The sequence below is a fragment of the Eumetopias jubatus genome, unplaced genomic scaffold, assembly GCF_037043125.1.
Source record: "Eumetopias jubatus isolate StellerSeaLion01/CBP00866 unplaced genomic scaffold, mEumJub1_p1.0 scaffold_11, whole genome shotgun sequence".
Classification (NCBI taxonomy): domain Eukaryota; kingdom Metazoa; phylum Chordata; class Mammalia; order Carnivora; family Otariidae; genus Eumetopias; species Eumetopias jubatus.
Genome location: NW_028274817.1, coordinates 70,634,254 through 70,655,950, shown reverse-complemented (window position 1 = coordinate 70,655,950; position 21,697 = coordinate 70,634,254). Strand labels below are relative to the sequence as shown.

Sequence of the window (21,697 nt, the reverse complement as noted above, 5' to 3'; positions counted from 1 at the left end):
GTATTATGCTAAGCAAAATAAGTCATTCAGAGAAAGACAAATATCATATGATTTCACTCATATGTGGAATTTAAGAAACAAAACAGATGAACATAGGGGAAGGGAAGGAAAAATAAACTAAGATAAAAACAGAGAGGGAGGCAAACCATAAGAAACTCTATAGTTAAGAGAACAAACTAAGGGTTACTGGAGGGGAGGTGGGTGGGGGGCTGGGCTAAATGGGTGATGGGCATTAAGCAGGGCACTTGATGAATCACTAAATTCTACTCTTGAAACCAATACCACACTATATGTTAACTAACTTGAATTTAAATTTTAAAAAAGAGGAGAATGGATAAACAAATTGTGGTATAATTGTACCATGAACTATTATTCAAAAATTTTAAATATTGTCTCCAGTAATGTTTTCTTGTTATGTCTTTGGTTTTGGTATTAGGGTAATGCTAACCTCATATAATGAGTTAGGAAGTATTCCATCTGCTTCTGTTTTCGGGAGCAGGTTGCAGAGAATTTATGTAATTTTTCCCTTAACTTTTTGGTAAAATTCACCAGTTAAACCATCTGAGCCTGGTTCCTTCTGTTTTAGAACGTTACTAATTGTTTATGCAATTTCTTTTATATAGATAGATAATCATTTATATATTATCTATTCAAATTATATATTTTGTTTTGTGTGAGTTTTAATAGGTTGTGTCTTACACTGAATTAGCCAATTTCATCTAAGTTATAAAATTTGTGGGCATAGAGTATTAGTATTATTTCTAATATTAGTAAGTTGTGTCTTATCTCTCCCTTTCATAGTTAGCCTGGGTAGAGGTTTATCAACTTTATTGATCTTTACAAAGAACCACTTTTGGTTTCTTTGATTTTTTTCTATTGCTTTCCTGTTTTCAATTTCATTTATTTTTGCTCTTATTTTTATTATTTCTTCTTCAACTTACTTTGGATTTAATTTGCACTTCTTTTTCTAGCTTCCTAAGGTAGAAGCTTAGATTAGATATTCTCCAAAACCATTTAGCTCTTTCTCTTTTTCTAATATATTATTTTCCAACTATCTTTCTGTTATTGATTTCTAGTTTAATTCCATTGTCATATGAGAATGTAGTTTTTATGATATCTATGCTTTTAAATTTTTAAGGTGTGTTTTATGACACAGAGTGTTTATCTTAGTGAAAGTTCCATGTGAACTTGAGAAGACTGTATTGTTGGATCAAGTATTCTATAAATGTCAATGAGATCTAGTTGATTATGGTTCTGTTCAGCTCAACTGTATCCTTACTGATTTTCTGCCTGTTGGATATTTCAGTTACTAATTGAGGGATGTTGCAGTCTACTATAATAGTGGATTCATCAGTTTTTGCCTCATATTTTTGACACTCTGTTGTTAGGCATATACACATTAAGGATTGCTATGTCTTCTTGGAGAATTGGTCCCTTTATCATTATGTAATTCCCTTCCTTATCCCTGATCATTTTCCTTGTTCTAAAGTCAGCTTTGTCAGAAATTTATTAATATATATATATTTAGCTTTCTTTTGATTATCATTACCATGATATATGTTTCCCCATCCCTTTACTTTTAACCTACCTGAGTCTTTATATTTAAAGTGTGTTTCTTATAACAACATGTAGTTGTTTCTTGAGGTCTTTTTTATCTACTGTGACAGTTTCTATCTTTTAACTGGTATATTTAGAACATTCACATTTAAAGTGATTATTGATATAGTTGAATTAATTTCTACTACATTTGTAACTATATTTGTATATATCGACTACACTTGTTTACTATTCACTGCCCTTTTTATTTTTTTTTATTATGTTATGTTAGTCACCATACAATACATCATCAGTTTTCGATGCAGTGATCCACGATTCATTGTTTTCCTACAACACCCACTGTTCCATGCAGGACATGCCTCCTTAATACCCATCACCGGGCTAACACATGCCCCCACCTCCCTCCCCTCTAAAACCCTCAGTTTGTTTCTCAGAGTCCATAGTCTCTCATGGTTCATCTCTCCCTCCAATCCCCCCCTCATTTTTCCCTTCCTTCTCCTAATGTCCTCCATGCTATTCCTTATGTTCCACAAATAAGTGAAACCATATGATAATTGACTTTCTCTGCTTGACTTAGTTCACTTAGCCTAATCTCCTCCAGTCCCATCCATGTTGATGTAAAAGTTGGATATTCATCCTTTCTAATGGCTGAGTAATATTCCATTGTATACATGGACCACATCTTCTTTATCCACTCGTCTGTTGAAGGGCACCTCGGCTCTTTTCACAGTTTGCCTATTGTGGATGTTGCTGCTATGAACATTGGGATTCATAGGGCCCTTCTTTTCACTACATCTGTGTCTTTGGGGTAAATACCTGGGAGTGCAATTGCTGGGTCATAGGGTAGCTCTATTTTTAATTTTTTGAGGAACCTCCACACTGTTTTCCAAAGTGGCTGTACCAACTTGCTTTCCCACCAACAGTGTAAGAGGGTTCCCCTTTCTCCACCACCTCTCCAACATTTGTTGTTTCTTGCCTTGTCAATTTTTGCCATTCTAACTGGTGTAAGGTGGTATCTCAGTGTGGTTTTGATTTGAATTTCCCTAATGGCTAATGATGATGAACATTTTATCATGTGTCTGTTAGCCATTTGTATGTTTTCTTCGGAGAAGTATCTGTTCATGTCTTCTGCCCATTTTTTGACTTATTTGTTTTTTTGGGTGTTGAGTTTGAGAAGTTCTATATAGATCTTGGATACCACCCCTTTATCTGTAGTGTCATTTGCAAATATCTTTGCCCAGTCTGTGGGTTGCCTCTTTATTTTGTTGACTGTTTCCTTTGCTGTGCAGAAGCTTTTTATCTTGATGAAGTCCCAAAAGTTCATTTTTGCTTTTGTTTCACTAGCCTTTGGAGATGTATCTTGGAAGAAGTTGCTATGGCTAATGTCAAAGAGGTTACTGCCTATGTTCTCCTCTAGGATTTTGATGGATTCCTGTCTCACATTGAGGTCTTTCATCCATTTTGAGTTTATCTTTGTGTATGGTGTTAGAGAATGGTCAAGTTTCATTCTTCTGTATATAGCTGTCCAATTTTCCCAGCACCATTTATTGAAGAGACTTGTCTTTTTTCCATTGCATTTGTTTCCTGCTTTGTCGAAGATTATTTGACCATAGAGTTGAGGGTCCATATATGGACTCTCTCTTCTGTTCCATTGGTCTATGTGTCTGTTTTTGTGCCAGTACCATGCTGTCTTGGTGATCACTGCTTTGTAATATAGCTTGAAATTGGGCAATGTAATGCACCCAGCTTTGTTTTTCTTTTTCAACATTTCCTTGGCAATTCTGGGTCTTTTCTGATTCCATACAAATTTTAAGATAGTTTGTTCCAGCACTTTGAAAAATGTCATTGGAATTTTGATCAGGATGACATTGAAGGTATAGATTGCTCTGGGTAGCATAGACATTTTAACAATATTTATTCTTCTGATCAATGAGCATGGAATGTTTTTCCATCTTTTTGTGTCTTCAATTTCTTTCATTAGTGTTCTGTAGTTCCTAGAGTATAGATCCTTTACCTCTTTGGTTAGGTTTATTCCAAGGTATCTTAGGGTTTTTGGTGCTATTGTAAATGGAATCATTTCTCTAATTTCTCTTTCTACAGTTGCATTGTTAGTGTATAAGAAAGCAACTGATTTCTGTGCATTGATTTTGTATCCTGCCACATTACTGAATTGCTGTATGAGTTCTAGTAATTTGGCATGGAGTCTTTTCAGTTTTCCACATAAAGTATCATGTCATCTGCGAAAAGAGAGAGTTTAACTTCTTCTTTGCCAATTTGAATACCTTTTATTTCTTTTTGTTGTTTGATTGCTGTTGCTAGGACTTCTAGTACTATGTTGAACAATAGTGGCGAGAGTGGGCATCCTTGTCGTGTTCCTGATCTTAAGGAAAAGGCTCTCAGCTTTTCCCCATGGAGGATGATATTCACTGTGGGTTTTTCATAGATGGATTTTGTGAACTGAGGAATGTTCCCTCTATTCCTATTCTCTGAAGAGTTTTAATCAGGAAAGGATGCTGTATTTTGTCAAATGCTTTTTCTGCATCAATTGAGAGGACCATATGGTTCTTCTCTCTCCTCTTATTAATGTGTTCTATCACAGTGATTGATTTGCGAATGTTGAACCACCCTCGCATCTGGGGATAAATCCCACTTGTTCGTGGTGGATGATCCTTTTAATGTATGGTTGGATCCTATTAGCTAGGATTTTGTTGAGAATTTTGGAATCCATATTCATCAGGGATATTGGTCTGAAATTCTCCTTTCTGATGGGGTCTTTGCCTGGTTAGGGGATTAGGGTAATGCTGACCTCATAGAATGAGTCTGGAAGCTTTCCTTCTGTTTCTATTTTTTGAAACAGCTTCAGTAGAATAGGTATTATTTCTTCTTTGAATGTTTGGTAGAATTCCCCAGGGAATCCATCAGGCCCTGGACTGTTGTTTTTTGGGAGGTTTTTGATCACTGCTTCAATCTCGTTACTGCTTATTGGGCTATTCAGGTTGTCAATTTCTTCCTGTTTCATTCTTGGCAGTTTATAGGTTTCCAGGAAGGCATCCATTTCATCCAGGTTGCTCAATTTATTGGCATATAGTTGTTGATAATAATTTCTAATAATTGTTTCTATTTCCTTGGTGTTAGTCGTGATCTCTCCCCTTTCATTCATAATTTTATTAATTTGGGTCCTTTCCCTTTTGGATAAGTCTGGTTTATCGATCGTATTAATTCTTTCAAAGAACCAGCTTCTAGTTTCGTTGATCTGATCTACTGTGTTTCTGGTTTCTAATTCATTGATCTCTGCTCTAATCTTAATTATTTCTCTTCTAATGCATGGCTTAGGCATCGTTTGTTACTTTTTCTCTAATTCTTTAAGGTGTAGAGTTAGATGGTGATTTTGGGATTTTTCTATTTTTTTGAGTGAGCTTTGGCTGGCTATGTATTTCTCCCTTAGGACCACCTTTGCAGTATCCCATAGGTTTTGGACTGATGTGTTTTCGTTCTCATTGATTTCCATGAATTGTTTAAGTTCTTCTTTGATTTCCTGGTTGACCCAAACATTCTTGAGCAGAGTAGTCTTTAGCTTCCAAGTATTTGAATTTCTTCCAAATTTTTTCTTGTGATTGAGTTCCAGTTTTGAAGTATTGTGGTCTGAGAATATGCAGGGAATAATCTGTCTTTTGGTATCGGTTGAGACCTGATTTGTGACCCAGTATGTGGTCTATTCTGGAGAAAGTTCCGTGTGCCCTTGAGAAGAATGAGTATTCTGTTGTTTCAGGGTGGAATGTTCTGTATATATCTATGAGGTCCATCTGGTCCAGTGTGTCCTTCAAAGCTCTTGTTTCTTTGTGGATTTTCTGCTTAGATGATCTGTCTATTGCTGAGAGTGGAGTATTGAGGTCTCCTACAATTAACACATATTGTTATCAATATGACTATTTTGGTGAACAGCTGGCTCATGTAGATGGCTGCTCCCGTGTTGGGGGCATAGATATTTACAATTGTTAGATATTCTTGTTGGATGGACCCGTTATGAATGATATAGTGTCCTTCTATGTCTCTAACTACAGTCTTTAGTTTAAAATCCAATTTCTCTGATATAAGAATTGCTACCCCAGCTTTCTTTTGAGGTCCGCTGGCATGGAAGATGGATCTCCATCCCTTCACTTTCAGTCTGGATGTATCTTTAGGTTCAAAATGAGTCTCTTGTATACAGCATATGGATGGGTCCTGTCTTTTTATCCAATCTGCAACCCTGTGCCATTTTTTGGGAGTGTTTAGTCCGTTCACTTTGAGAGTGATTATTGGAAGATATGAATTTACTGTCATCATGTTGCCTCTGAAGTTTTTATAGACTGTCCCTGTGAATTTCTTTTCTGTATCACTCTTGGGGTCTTTCTCCTTTTATAGAACCCCCTTAATAATTCTTGCAGGGCCAGCTTAGTGATCACATATTCTTTCAGTTTCTGCCAGTCTTGGATGTTCTGCATCTCTCCATCCATTCTAAATGACAGCCTTGCTGTATAAAGTATTCTTGGCTGCATGTTCTTCTCGTTTAGTACCCTGAATATGTCTTGCCAGCCCTTTCTGGCTTGCCAGGTCTCTGTGGATAGGTCTGATGTTATTCTGATGTTCCTCCCTCTGTACCTAAGGAATCTCTTCGCCCTCACTGCCCTTAAGATGGTTTCCTTGGTTCTAAGATTTGCAAGTTTTACTATTACCTACCCGGGTGTTGGCCTGTTTTCCTTGATCTTGGGAGGGGTCCTTTCTGCCTCTAGGACACGAATGTTTGTTTCATTCCCCAGATTAGGGAAGTTCTCAGCTATGATTTGCTCAAATATATCTTCTAGTCCTCTATCTCTACACCCTCAAGGATTCCAATAATTCTGACATTGGAACGTTTTATGGTGTCACTTATTTCTCTGATTCTATTTTCCTGGATTCTGAGTTGTTTTTCCCTGGCCTCCTTTTTTCCCTTTTTGTATATTACTTGGTCTTCTAGGTCACTAATTCTTTCGTCTGCCTTGCTTACGCTAGCTATTAGATTTTCTAGATTAGATTCGATCTCACTGATAGCATTTAAGGTCTGCCAATTCAGCTTTCATTTCTGCCCTTAGAGACTCTATGTTGCCATTAATCGATTTCTCCATTCTAGCTATTGTCTTCACAATTGCTAGCCTGAATTCCATCTCTGACATCTAGGTTATATCTGAATCCATCTGTGGCATAAGTCAAAGTCTCTGAGTCTTTCCTATTTTGGGGGTTCCTCCTCCTAGTCATTCTGTTGAGGGTAGTTGAGGGAATGTATAGAGTCCAAATTATTGACCACAACCCAAGGAAGATGCACCTGTTTTATAGGGACCTTAGGGTTGCTGGCCTCTTGTTTTCCCGGCCTGTCTTCTGGGGGAGGGGCCTGCCGTGCTGTTACTCAGGCAACCCTGTGCAGGCAGAGTTGCCTGCCCCCTGTGGCGGGGGATGGGCTCAGTGAAAACCGGTTTTGTGGGGCTTTTGTTCTCTGGCGGCTTTCCACATCTCTTCCGAGAGTTGGAGCAGAAGAGATCGCAGTCTGTTCTTCAGTGAGCTCTCCAGGCCACACTATCTCCATTTCTGTCTGTGCTGCTATAAACTGCAGCATCCTTGATTGTGCACCCCTCAGCAGCGTTCCCAGTCCTTGCCTCCAGGTTGGGGCACGTCTCTGCCCTTTATGTTTCTAAAACCACCGGCTGCCCCCAGTTCACAAGCATGGCCCCACTGCTCCAGTTTCAGTCTAGGGGTTGCCCTAAAGACCTTTCCCCATTGCTACTGGTCTGAGAGTCTGTGTCCGGTCCCCAGCATGGGAGGGTATCACTCACCAGAGGTGTAGGATCCCCACAGCTCAGGTCCCTCTCCCTTCCATTTATCCTCCCATATCTGCCCACTGAATCATGGCTCCCCACTTTGTACCTCGAAACCAACCACCTGCGATATTCTGTTTGTAGAGATCCAGATCTATCTTCTTACATCTCAGGCTGATTTCATGGGTGTTCAGAGTGGTCTGGTAGATATCCAGCTCAATTCCAGGACCGGTTGGAATAGGGTCCCCTACTCCTCTACCATCTTTCCCCCCTCCCACTGCCCTTTTACTTTGTTGTTTTTTTTGTCTTCTCCTTTACTTACTTTTCTGATTTTAATTAAGCATTTTATTTTTTCCATTTTCTCTCCTCTTTTAGCATACCAGTTATACTTCTTTTAAAAAAATTTAGTGGTTGCCCTAGCGTTTGAAATATACATTTATAGGGCATGTTAGGGTTGGCACAGTCAGTTAAGTGTCCAGCTCTTGGTCTCAGCTCAGGTGATGATCTCAGGGTCGTGACAACAAGCCTGCATCAGGCTCCCTGCTCAGCATGGAGTCTACTTGGAGTTTCTCATTCCCTCTCCCTCTGCCCCTCTGCCCCACTCTCACTCTCCCTAAAGTAAATAAATGAATCTTTAAAAAAAAAGAAATATACATTTATGACTTATCCAAATCCACATTCAAATAATACTATGCCACTTTACAGGTAGTGCAACTACCTTATAGCTGATTATTCAATTCCTCCCCATTCCTTATAACACTGCTGCCATTTCTTTCACTTATCCATAAATTATAATCACTGAATACATTATTGCTATTATTATTTTGAGCAAACTATTATCTGTTAAATCATTTAAGAATAAGTAAAATAAGATTTTACTTTTATTTATTCCTTCTCTAACACTCTTCCTGTCTTTACATAGATCCAAGTTTCTAACTTATTCATTTCCTTTCTCCAAAGAACTTCTTTTCACATTTCTTTCAAGGCAGTCCTACTGACAACAATTTCCATCAATTTTTGTCTGAGAAAGTTTTTATTTCTCCTTCATTTTTTGAAGGATAATTTTGCTGGGTATAGAATCTAGCTTGGCAGGTTTTTCTTTTAATACTTTAAATATTTCACTGCACTGTCTTCTTGCTTAAATCGTTTTTGAAGAGACGCCAAAGTAATTTTTATCTTTGTTCTTTTATAGGTAAGGTGTCCCCCACCACTCCTCACTTCTCTGAAGATTGTCTCTTTGTCTTTGTTTTTCTGTAGTTTGAATATGATATGTCTGGGGTCAGCCCTTTGGTATTTATCCCACTTGGTGTTCTCTGAACTTTCTGGATCTAAAATTTGGTGTCTATAGTTACTTTTAGAAAAATTTCATTCAATATTACATCAAATAATTCTTCTGTATCTTCCTCTTTTTTCTCCTCCTAGTATTCCCAGTATATATATGTTACACCATTTGTGATTATCCCACAATCATTAGATGTCCTGTTCCACCATTTTTATTCTTCCTTTCTCTTTACATTTTATTTAGGAAGTTCCTATTAGCTTATCTTCAAGTTCCCTGATTCTTTACCATCAAATGAATTATTTTATAATGATTTTTTGATAGCCCAAATTATTTTTAATTTACTTTTTTAAACTGAAAACAAAAACAAAAATTGGTTTACTCACTTCTCCCCCTGCCCCACCCCCCCCCACCCCAGTCCTGGCAACCACCAATCTGTGTCTGTATTTATGAGCTTAGGGTTTTTTTTTTATTTTTTAGGTTCCACATATAAAAGAGGTCATATGGTACTTGACATTCTCTGGCTTATTTCGCTTAGCATAAAACCCTCGAAGCCTATCCATCCTGTCACAGATGGCAATATATTATTTTTTATGACCAAATAATCTATTATACACACACACACACACACACACACACACACACACACACACCCCACATCTTCTTTAACCACTCATTCATCAGTGGACACAGGTTGTTTCCATATCTTGGCTATTGTAAATAAATAATGCTTCAATGAACATGGGGGTACATATATCTTTTTGATTCAATGTTTTCATTTTCTTCAGATAAATACCCGAGTGGAATTGCTGGATCACATGGTAGCCCTATTTTTAAACTTTTGAGGAATCTCCATACTGTTTTTCATAGGGATTTCATCAATTTACATTCCCACCAATGCACAAGGGTTCCCTTTTCCCCATAGCCTTGCCAATACCTACTAATTTTTTTAAGAGAGCACAAGCATGGGGGATGGCCAGAGGGAGAGGGGAAAGAGAGAATCTGAAGCAGGCTCCACGCCCAGTGCAGAGCCCAACACGGGGCTCAATCTCATGACTCTGAGATCATGACCTGACCCAAAATCAAGAGTCAGATGCTTAACCAATGGAGCCACCCAAGCACTCCCAATTTTTTGTCTTTTTGATAATGACCATTTTAACAGGTGTGAGGTAATAGCCCCTTCTGATTTTGATTTGCATTTCACTGATGATTAATGATGTAAAGCATCTTTTCATATGTCTGTTGGCCATCTGTATGTCTTTGGAAAAGTGTCTATTCAGATCTTCTGCCCATTTTTTAATTGGATTGTTTGGGGGCTTTTTTTGCTATTGAGTTGTAAAAGTTCTTTATATTTTTTAAATATTAACCCCTTATCAGAAAAATGATTTGCAAATATTTTCACCCATTCAGTAGGTTGCCTTTTCATTTTGTCAGTGGTTTCCTTTGTTGTGCAGATTTGTAGTTTGATGTAGTCCCCCTTATATGTTACTTTTTTGCTTTTGCTTTTGATGTCAGATTCAAAAAATCTTTGCCAAGACCTTTTTCAAGGAGCTTACCACCTATCTTTTCTTCTAGAAGTTTTCTGGTTTCAGGTCTACATTCAAGTCTTTAATCCATTTTGAGTTAGTTTTTGAATATGGTGTAAGATAGTGGTCCAGTTTCATTCTTTTGCACATGGATATCCAAATTTTATTTATTAAAGAAACTGTCCACATGGTATAGCTTTCCTTTTTTTTTTTTTCGTCTTTTTCCATTTCTTTCATTAATGTGTTCTAGCCTTCAATATACATGTCTTTTACCTCTTTGGTTAGGTTTATTCCTAGGTATCTTTTGGGTTTTGTTGCAATTGTAAATTGTTTTCTTAATTTCTCTTTCAGATAAATCATAATTAGTGTATACAAATGCAACAGATTTGTGTATTGATTTTGTATCCTGCAACTTTACTGAATTTGTTTATTCTAATTTTTTTAATTTTTAGGGTTGTCATATATAATATCATTTCAACTGCAAATAATGACAGTTTTACTTCTTTCTTCCCAATTTAGATGCCTTTTTTTTCCTTTTCTTGCATAATTGCTCTAGCTAGGGCTTCTAATACTCTGTTGAATAAAAGTGGTGAGAGTGGGCATCTTTGTATTATTCCAGATCTTAGAAGAAAAACTTTCAACTGTCGACTTGTCATATATGGCCTTTATTATGTTGAGGTACATTCCCTTTATATTCACTTTGTTCAGAGTTTTTATCATAAATGGATGTTGAATTTTGTCAAATGTTTTTTCAGCATCTATTGAGATGATCTTATGATTTTCATCCTTCATTGTTAATGTGGTGTATCACGTTGACTGATCTGTAGATGTTGAACCATCCCTACATCCCTGAAATAAATCCCACTTGATTGTGCTGTATGATCCTTTTAATGTATTGTTGAATTTGGTTTGCTTATATTTTGTTGAAGATCTCTGCATCTCTGTTCATCAAGGATATTGTCACATAATTTTCTTTTCTTTGGTACCCTTGACTGGTTTTAGAATCAGGGTAATAATGACTTCATAAAATGAGTTTGGAAGAGTTCCCTCCTCTTCTATTTTTTGGAAGAATTTGAGGATTGATATTAATTCTTTGAGTATTTGGTAGAATTCACCAGTGAAGCCATCTGATCCTGGACTTTTGTTTGTTGGAAGGTTATTATGGATTCAATCTCCTTACTAGTAATTAGTCTGCTCAGATTTTCTATTTCATCATGATTCAGTCTTGGTAAGTTATATGTTTTTAGGAATTTATCTACTTCTAGGTTATCCAAATTGTTGGCATGTAATTGTTCATAGTAGTATTTTATGATCCTTTGTATTTCTGTGGTATCAGTTGTAACATTCTCCTTTCTTTTCTGATTTTATTTATTTAAGTTATCTCTTCTTGGTGAGTTTAGCTGAAGGTTTGTCAATTTATCTTTTCAAAGAACCAGCTCTTAGTTTCAGTGTTTCTTATTGTTAATGTTTTTTTCTTACTTACATCTAGTTTTTTTAGAGCAGTTTTATGTTCACAGCAAGATTGAAGGGAAAGTAGAGAGATTTCCCATATATACTTGCCCCCACCCATGAGAAGCCTTCTTCCCCCCATTATCAACAATCCTTCACCGGAGTGGTACATTTGTTACAATTGCTGAACCTATGCTGACACATCATAATCACCCAGTTCATAGTTTACACTCCTGTTGTATATTTTATGAGTTTTGAAAAATGTATAATGACATGTATCCATCATTATAATATCATACTGACCTGAAAATCCTGTGCTCCACCTATTTATTCCTCACCTGCAATTTCTAGAAACCACTGATCCCTACTGCTATGTTGTATAGTTAGAGTATGTTTAGTTTTGTAAGAAACCACCAAACTCTTCCAAAGTGGCTGCCCCATTTTTCATTCCCACCAACACTTAATGAGGGTTCTTGCTGCACCACATCCTCAGCAGCATTTGGTATTGTCAGTGTTCCAGATTTTGGCCATTCTAATAGGTGTGTAGTTTTATCTCGTTGTTTTAATTTGTATTCCCCTAATGACAAATGATGTGAAGTATCTTTTCATATGCTTTCTTGCCATCTGCGCATCTTCTTTGGTGAGATGTCTTTTAAGGTCTTTGGCCCATTTTTTAAAATTGTGTTGTTTGTTTTCTTATTGTGGAGATTTAAGAGCTCTTTGTATGTTTTGGCTAAGTCTTTTACCAGGTGTTTCTTCTGTAAATATTTTCTCCCAGCCTCTGGCTTGTCTTCTTGACATTCTCTTGACATTGTCTTTCAGAGAGCAGCAAGTTTTTTAATTTTAATTAATTCCAGTTTATCAATTATTTCTTTCATGGATCATGGTCCTGTATTGAAAAAGTCATCATAATACCCAAGGTCATCTAGATTTTCTCTTATATTATCTTCTAGGAGTTTTATAGTTTTGCACTTTAAATTATGTCTGTGATCCATTTTGAGTTAATTTTTGTGAATAGTATAAGGTCTGGGTCTATATTCACTTTTTTGTATGTCAATGTCCAGTTGTTCCAGCACCGTTTATTGAAAACACTTTTTTATCCTACTATATTGTCTTTGTTCCTTGTCGAAGATCAGTTGACTACATTTATGTGGGTTAGCATTTCTTTTTTATTTTTTCTTAGAGTTTTCATCTCTCTGCTTACATTACCCATTTGTTCTTGCATGTTGTCCCGTTTTTCATTAACACCCTTAGCACATTAATCATAGTTATTTTAAATTCCAGGTCCAATAATTCCAAAGTCTCTGCCATATCTGAGTCTGGTTCTAATGCTTGGTTTGTCTCTTCAGACTATATTTTTTACCTTCTGGTATGCCTTTTAAATTTTGATTGCAAGCCAGGCATAATGTACTGGGTAAAAGTAATAAAGGTACATAGGCCTGTAATGTAATATTTAATGTTTATCTGACTAGGAGTTAGGGTGTGTTTACTGTTTGCTGTAGCTGTGGTGTCCGAGACTAAAATTTCCTCTTTTATTTTTTTATTTTAGTCGCCTCTTGTTGTCTTTGGGTGTCCCTAGAAACTCCTTAAGTACAGTCTGAAACTTGCAGTGTTTTTAAGTTATAATCCACTGTTACCATATAGAAGCCCTGTTGATGTGATGGTAAAATGTAAGCGGAGGGGAAGCATTCTATAGTCCTATGATTAGGTCCCAATCTTTTAATGTGCCTGAGATTGGTATTTCCTGTTCCCCAGGTCAATTAGGCTCTGATACAATAATTTTCCTTCAGGGCAGTCCTTGTTAAGGAGAATAGAGAAATCTGGGTACATTTTAAAATGGCTACTTTTCCTCTCCTCTTGCCATAAACACAAGGGAAATTTTCTCTAATCCTCACAGTGAGAACCTGGTAGGTCTCTTGAAGGTAAAACTCATGAAAGTGTGGGGGCCCACCTAAGACTGGACTCCCTTGAGGTTTTTAGCTTTTAAGCTAGTTCACACTGATCCTGTAGCAATCTGTCAATTTCAGTTTTAAAGTGTTCTTATTGATACTGGCTCCAGCTCCAAGCTTCTACTCCTCCTAAACTGTGATTCTCTGTATCCATGATACCAACAGTTTGCCTTGTGACCTCAATTCTTTGATGGATCTAAGAGTTGATTTTAAGTTTCTCCAGCTCTTTTCTTGTTGGGAACATGGGAGTGATGACTTTCAAGCTGTTGACATGTCAAACCAGAAATGGGAAATATGTATTTATTTTTAAGTTTTCAAAACACATCTAGAATAACATGAATCATTCTGAAGTTTCAGCTTATCTGAAAATATCTACAGGTTGTGTGACCTTGTGCAATTTATTTAATATATCTCTTTATCTATAAAATAATAATAATAAAGACTACTTTGCTAGATTATGTAAGACCTAAATGAGATATCCAAAGTAACTACCGCAGTGCAAGGCTCATATATATTCAATAAATGTTAGCTGTAGTTATTACATTATTTATCTTCATCAGAATCCTAGGCCTTGAATAAAGACAAAGTATACAAAATGTTCCCTAACTTAGAAGATGAAGAATCAGAAGAAAAGTGTCACTTGCCCTATCATCAGTTTGTGGTTCAGTCAGGATCAGAATCTGGCTAGGACTGGTGCTGGCCTCCATGGCCCTGATGCTGTTACAAGACCCCTTCTTAATGTCAGATAGCAAATTCTGTGTTCACATTGATCAAAACCTGTCAAATTTTACTCCTATCAAAGCCTTCTTGGACTGGACAGCTGTCTGTTCCACTCTGATGCATTTGTGTGTTTTGCCTACAAAAAGCATGATGGTTACAAATAGAGGGAATTGGAGTAATGTAGAAATATAGCCTGTTACCACAGAAACAGACATATGACAGTGGTAGTGCTCTGAGTAGGTATGAAAAGTGTTCTGAAGTACATAGAGAAAATAAATCAATATATCTAAGAGCTAAGAGGATATAGAACTCAACAGAAGTTGCTGCTTTTGTTCTGGGTCAAGATGCCCTTATCTAACATAAGATAGTTCTAGCTCCCTGGCATTTTCTCTGTAGAAGCTGGAAAACTACAATGGTCTCAAGTGAAAGAAATGGGTGTGGTAGCTATAGAGCCAGGGCTTTGAGGTCCATGTTAAAACTCTTAAGAATTATTTACTAGCTGTGGTGAGCTATACTAGAACAAGAAAGAAAGATAATGTACTCACTAGCATTTGTGAGAAATGTAATATAGTCTAGTGACGATCTTGTCTATACCTTTTCATCCTCATTTTTTTCCTAGGGATATGCCAAATGTCCACTGAGTAGAAGCTCTCTGATAGCTCTTCTGTGACACAAGTTGAAGTAGAGAAAGGACTGGCTTTAAGCCCCTGTTGCTCTCAGTACTCTTTATCTCATGGTCATTTTGGAAAATAAAAATTTTAATTAGCTCTTTATCTCACACTGTATACTAAAATCTATACCAAATTAATTAAAGATTTAAACATAAAAATAAAACCATAAAATAACTACAAAAATATGAAGAATTACCTTTACAATGCTGATGTATACATATTAAAAATGATAATGTAGAAATATTAGTTACATAGAAAAAAGTTTCCAAACAACATTTTTATTTGATCCTATTTTGCAAAAATACATATACATATGCCTTAAAAATTTCTAGATATGCATTAAAATATCAATACTGGTTATTTGTGGGTAGTTTAATAAGCTGTTTTTTTAAACAAGATGCAACTATGTGCTGCCCACAAGAGACTCACTTCAGACCTAAAGACACATATAGACTGGAAGTGAATGGATGGGGGAAAAAATACCATGCAAATGGAAGCAAAAAAAAAAAAAAAAAGCCAGGGTAACAATGCTTCTATCAGACAAAATAGACTTTACAACAAAGACTGTAGCAAGAGGCAAAGAAGGGCACTACATAAGGATAAAGGGATCAATCCAACAAGAGGATTGAAGAGGCTATAACAATTGTGAATATCTATTCACCAAACATGGGAGCCTCTAAAATACATAAAGCAAATATTAACAGACATAAAGGAAGAAATTGACAGCATCTGATGACCACAGATGCAAAAATCCTCAAAAAAATAGTAAACCAAATTCAACAGTACATTTAAAAAATCATTCACCACATTCAAGTGGGATTTATTCCCAGGATACAAAGAGTGGTCCAATATTTGCAAATCAATCAATGTGATAAATCCCATTAAGAAAAAGAAGAATACAAACCATATATCATCAGTAGATGTAGTAAAAGCATTTGACAAAATACAATAGCCACTCATGATTAAAAACTCTCAACAAAATAGATTAAGAGGGAACATACTTAAAAACATAATAGCAGCCATATATTAAAAGATGCACAGCTAACATCATACTCAATGGTGAAAAACTGAAAGCTTTTTCTCTAAGATCAGGGAAAAAAACAAGAATGTCCACTCTCACCAGTTTTATTCAAGATAGTACTGGAAGTACTGGCTGCAGCAATCAGAAAAGGAAAAGAAATAACAGGAATCCAAATCAGCAAGGAAGAAGTAAAACTTTCACTAGTTGCAGATGAAATGATACTATATGGAGTCCTAAAGACTCCACCAAAAAACTGTTAGAACTAATAAGTAAATTCCATAAAGTTGCAGGATACAAAATTAATATACAGAAATTGGTTGTGTTTCTATGCACTAATAATGAAATAGCACAGAGACATTAAGAAAACACTTACATTTACAATTACATCCAAAAAGAATAAGCTACTAGGAATACATTTAACCAAGGAAGTGAAAGACCTACATTCTGAAAACTCTAAGACATTGATGAAAGAAATTGAAGACCACACAAACAAATGGAAAGATAAAGCATGCTCATGGATTGGAAGAATTAATATTGTTAAAATGTCAATACTACCCAAACTACCTACAGATTTAATGCAATCCCTATCAAAACACCAATAGCATTTTTCATAGAAATAGAACAAAAAAATCCTAAAACTTGTATGGAACCACAAAAGACCTCGAAGAGCGAAAGCAATCTTGAGAAAGAAGAACAAAACTAGAGGTATCACAATCCCAGATTTCAAGATATATTACAAAACTACAGTAATCAAAACAGTATGGTACTGGCACAAAAATAGATACACAGATCAATGGAGCAGGATAGAAAGCCCAGAAATAAACCTATGCTACATAAAGAAAGCAAGAATATACAATGGAGGAAAGACAGTCTTTTCAATCAGTGATGTTGGAAAAACTAGATAGCTGCATGCAAAAGAATGAAACTGGACCTCTTTCTTACACCACACACAAAAACAAACTCAAAATGGATTAAAGACCTAAATGTGAAGCTGGAAACCATAGAACTCCTAAAGGAAAATGTAAGCAGTGCATTTTTGGACATCAGCCTTAGCAACATATTTATGGCTATGTCTCCTCAGGCAAGGGAAACAAAAGCAAAAGTAAATGACTACATGAAAATAAAAAACTTTTGCATAGCAAATAAAATTTTAAAAAGGCAACCTAGTGAAGATACTTGCAAATTATATATCCGATAAGGAATTAATATCTACAACTTGGAGTCCAAGAAGATGGCAGCAGAGTAGGATGACCCTAGGCTCACTTCATCTTGTGAATACAGCTAGATAACTATCAAATCCTAAATACCCCAGAAATCAACCTGAAGACTGAAAGAACAAACTCCACAACTAAAGGTAGAGAAGAGGCCACACTGAAGAAGGTAGGAAGTGCAGAGACATGGTTTGGGAGAGAAACAGATCATGGCTGCTGCAGTGGGGAGGGAGTCACAGTTGTGAAGAACGGCAAGGGACAAACTAACATACAGGGGAATGCAAGGAGAAAATGAATCCCCATAACAATTGGCTTGGAAAGTGAGAGGGGCCAAATTTTGTGAGTTCTTGCAACTGGTGGGGCTTAAAGCCTGGAGTTCTAAAGGTCAATGGGCTTGCTCAGGGAAAGCCCAGAGGCATTAGAGTTGCTTTTGGAGAGAAGGCAGAGCAAACAGCCTGCAGACATACAGTGTGGAGACAGTAATCTGAAAAATACGTAGGGCAAACAGTGGGGAGGTTATCTGCTCATCTCAGATCATGTCCCAGAAAGGTAGCATTAATAGAGATACCCCTCCAGGAACAAAGGAACTGGCAGGCACCATTTCCGTCCCACACCCCTCAGCATAAACACAGACCTGCCTGCAGGAACCAGGGCAGAATGGGCACTCACTACCTAAGTTGCTAAAACCAAGACCCAACCCTCATGCTCTGGTGGAACACCCTTCTTAGTCACGCTTGCCTCAGTCCCAGCATGGAGGGCCCCTGCCCCCAGATAGACCAGCCCAAACCCCTGCCCACACCATGTCTCCTGACCCAGGAGTTTTGCAGGACCTCAGTTCCAGCAGCAATAGTGACAGGTCTCATTTCACAAGTAGACCAAGCCTACCTAGTTAAGACCCACCACATTCAGGCCAGGGACCAAACATTGCCCACAACAGGCAAGGACATCCTCTGCAGATGACTGCCCTGAAGGGTAAAGCAGCCAAGGCACAACTGCTGAGCACACAAAGCACATATTGGAGACACTCCCTGTAGTGACAAGCCCTGGGAAACAGGAGACACTACACTGCAGGGTACAAGTCCTCTTCTTAATAAGGCCATTACTGTCAACAACAGGAAAAGTAGCTGACTTTCCTAACACAGAGAAGCAGGCACAGAGACTTAGACAAAATGAGAAGAGAGGAATTTGTCCCAAATGAAAGAACAGGACAAGGCCATGGCCAGAGATCTAAGTGAAACAGATATAAGTAACATGCCTGATAGAGAATTTAAAGCAATGAACATAAGGATACTCTCTGGACTTGAGAAAAGAGTGAAAGACATGAGTTAGACTCTTAACACAGAGATAAGGGATAACATAGCAGAGATAAAGGGCTCAATAAACAAAATGAGAAACACACTTGATGGAATGAACAGCAGGCTGGAAGAAGCAGAGGAATGAACTAATGACCTAGAAGACAGGGTAATGGAAAGTAATCAAGCTGAAAAAAAGAGAAACTTATGAATTACAAGAATAGACTTGAGGAACTCAGTGACTCCACCAAACATAATAACATTTGCATCATAGGAGTCCCAGAAGAAGAGAGAGAAAGGAGGGCAGAAAATATATTTAAAGAGATAATAGCTGAAAACTTCCCTAATCTGGGGAAGTAAACAGATATCCAGATCTAGGAGGCGCAGAGAACCCCGACAAAATCAACAAAAGCAGATCTACCCAAGACATATTATAATTAAAATGGCAAAATATGGTGACAAAGAAAAAAAAATTTAAGCTGCAAGGAAAGTCTCTTCAACAAATGGTGTTGGGAAAGAGGTGAGAGACCTGTACTCTGTCGGTGGGAATGTAAATTGATGCAGCCACTATGGAAAACAGTAAAGAGTTTCCTCGGAAAATTAAAAACAGAAATAACATATAATCCAGTAATTCTATTACTGGGTATTTACCCAAAGTAAATGAACAGACAAATTCAAAAACTCCTATGTTTATTGCAGCATTATTTATAATAGCCAAGATATGGAAGCAGCCCAAGTGTCCATCGATAGATAATATTGGGTAAAGAAGATATATAGATAGATAGATATAGATATATATATACATATATATATATAAATACATACACACACACAATGGAATATTATTACTCAGCCAGGAAAAAAATGAGATCCTGCAATTTATGACAACATTGATGGACCTAGAAATTATAAATGCTAAGTGAAATAAGTCAGACAAAGAAAGATAAATACCATATGATTTCACTTACATGTGGAATCTTAAAAGTAAAACAAATGAATAAACAAACAAATAAAAAGCTGAATCAGAGCTATAAATACAGAAAACAGGGTGAGAGTTCCCAGAGGGGAAAGGGGTAGGGAGATGGGCAGTATGGGCAGTCTGGGTGAAGGGGAGTGGGAGATACAGGCTTCCTTTATGAAATGAATAAGTCATGGGGGTAAAAGATACAGCATGGGGAATATAGTCAATGTCATTGTAATAGCATTGTATGGAGACAGATGGTAACTACACTTGTGGTGTACACATAATATAGACATAATATAGAGTTGTTGAATCACTATGTTATACACCTGAAACTAATGTAACATTGTGTGTCAACTACACTTCAATTAAAAATAAGAATTACTGAAAGAAAAGAATGAAATAAAAATAGTTTTGTTTAAAAAATTAAATTTTTCCTTTTTGCTTCCCCTTTTTATGTATGTATGTATGCATTAATATATGTACAATGAGTTGGTTCCTGGTATAAACACAATAGAAGTTAAAAAAAAATTTAACTTACCTTTCCCTCTTTTCAGTTGTTGATTTAAGTCAAGCTTTCTCCAGGAAGTTTGGGTTTGTTTGCTTTTTCTCAAATAGCCAATATAATTCCTTGTCTCCCCTCTTGCATATTTTTGTATCCAACTGCAAGTTCTTTTAGGATAGAGTTGTGTTTCATTATTTACCTTGCTGCCTTCCATAGACATGTTTGGTGAAGACTGGTTGCTTGTGTTGGTCTGATTTCCTCAGAACCTGCTTTGAAGTGTGCTGTAACAGTGCTAACCCTTTAGGCAGCGGAAATGATCAGAAACTTACCGAGGGCTAGCACAACTTGCCGCACTGTCTACCACCCCACTGCTCTGCCAGGCAGAAGTGGCTGACTCGCTGGCCGGTAGCTGGCTGATGGGCCTGGGCCTTTCTAGGTAAACCCTTCCTCAAATAGCTTTTTTTTTTTTTTTTTTTTTTTTTGGTCAAAGAGGTGGCCCTTCTCATGTTGAGTTGCTCCCTCTTTGTAGTATTTGTACAGCTGTGTTTCCTTGCCAGAACCTCCATGCACATTATCAAGAACTCTCAATGCCATTAAAAACATAAAGGATAAGCAGCAAAGGAAGAAGACAAAGGACTGAGAGGAAGAAAAAGGATGGAAAACGAGGATAAAAGAGTGGGGTCTTATGACCTTAAGTGCGGCAGGTTGCTGAACCCAACCTAAAACATCCCATGCCCATAATAATACCTACTGTTACCCGTGAAATTTAGCAGGGAAATTATGAAAATAAAATTATTTTGCAAGGGAAGTCTATGCAGACATTTGTTTTCAAGGGACCTATGCAAGCTCTGACGGCCACACCGGCAGTCCTCCAGATGAGAGACTGTTGACTTCAGATAGAGCCTGCTCTTATAGATAAAGATCATTCTAGGCTTGTTGTAAGGATAAAACAAGATGATAAATGGAAATAAGTAGGTCTTATGGGTTATAAAACAATATACAATGCTTGGTGTTCTTAAGTTCCTGAGGACACGGACAACGGTTTAATGTCCAAGAGTGTCTTCATGGGAGTTTGGAACAGATTTTAAACACCTGTATCTAAAGAAAATCAAATCCACCTACAGAATGAAGAGAATTGGGTCTCCAGGAGGGGGAAAACATGCGTGGGAGATACCTAAATTGTGTGTGGGGGGGGTAGTGGTTGTCACCTAACCAGGTAACAAAAGCCTTGGGTTTTCTGAGTGTCCTCAATCGATTAGAATTGTTTTCTTTAGAAGGAATTTCCAAGAAAATGCCTGTGATTTCATTGTCAGTGAAACTGTTGGCACTTGTTTTAAAAGTGTCTGTTAACTTATAGTCTATTACAATGGGAGTGCATGTGGTACCCACATGAATGTATTATGATCACACTGTTTTAATAACTAACAATTTAAATCACAGTAAGTGACTAAAAAGTCACCTGCTGCTACTTCTGCTCCTTCCATGAAAATGACCCTCTTTTCCATTCAGCTTCAATGCAGGAGACTTCATATCGGTTCTTCACCTGAATGCATGACTCTTCAATCTCAGGACTTGCAGAATTAATGGAATGCCGTCCTAAGGTTGTTGAGTTCTGCGTTTATGGGCCTTTCATCTCTATGAAGAAGTAACCATTCCCTAACTGCAAAGACTGAGACTGAAAGGGTTTTCTAAGGAAGAATCCTTCTTGTGACGTTCTTGTTACAACACTCA

The 21,697-nt window shown here is 37.1% G+C and overlaps 1 protein-coding gene across 2 annotated transcripts in view; it reads left to right on the top strand.

Moving 5' to 3' along the window:
* Positions 1–21,697, top strand: part of EDA (ectodysplasin A) — a 412,994-nt gene that overhangs the window by 374,737 nt on the left and 16,560 nt on the right. The window lies entirely within an intron of this gene.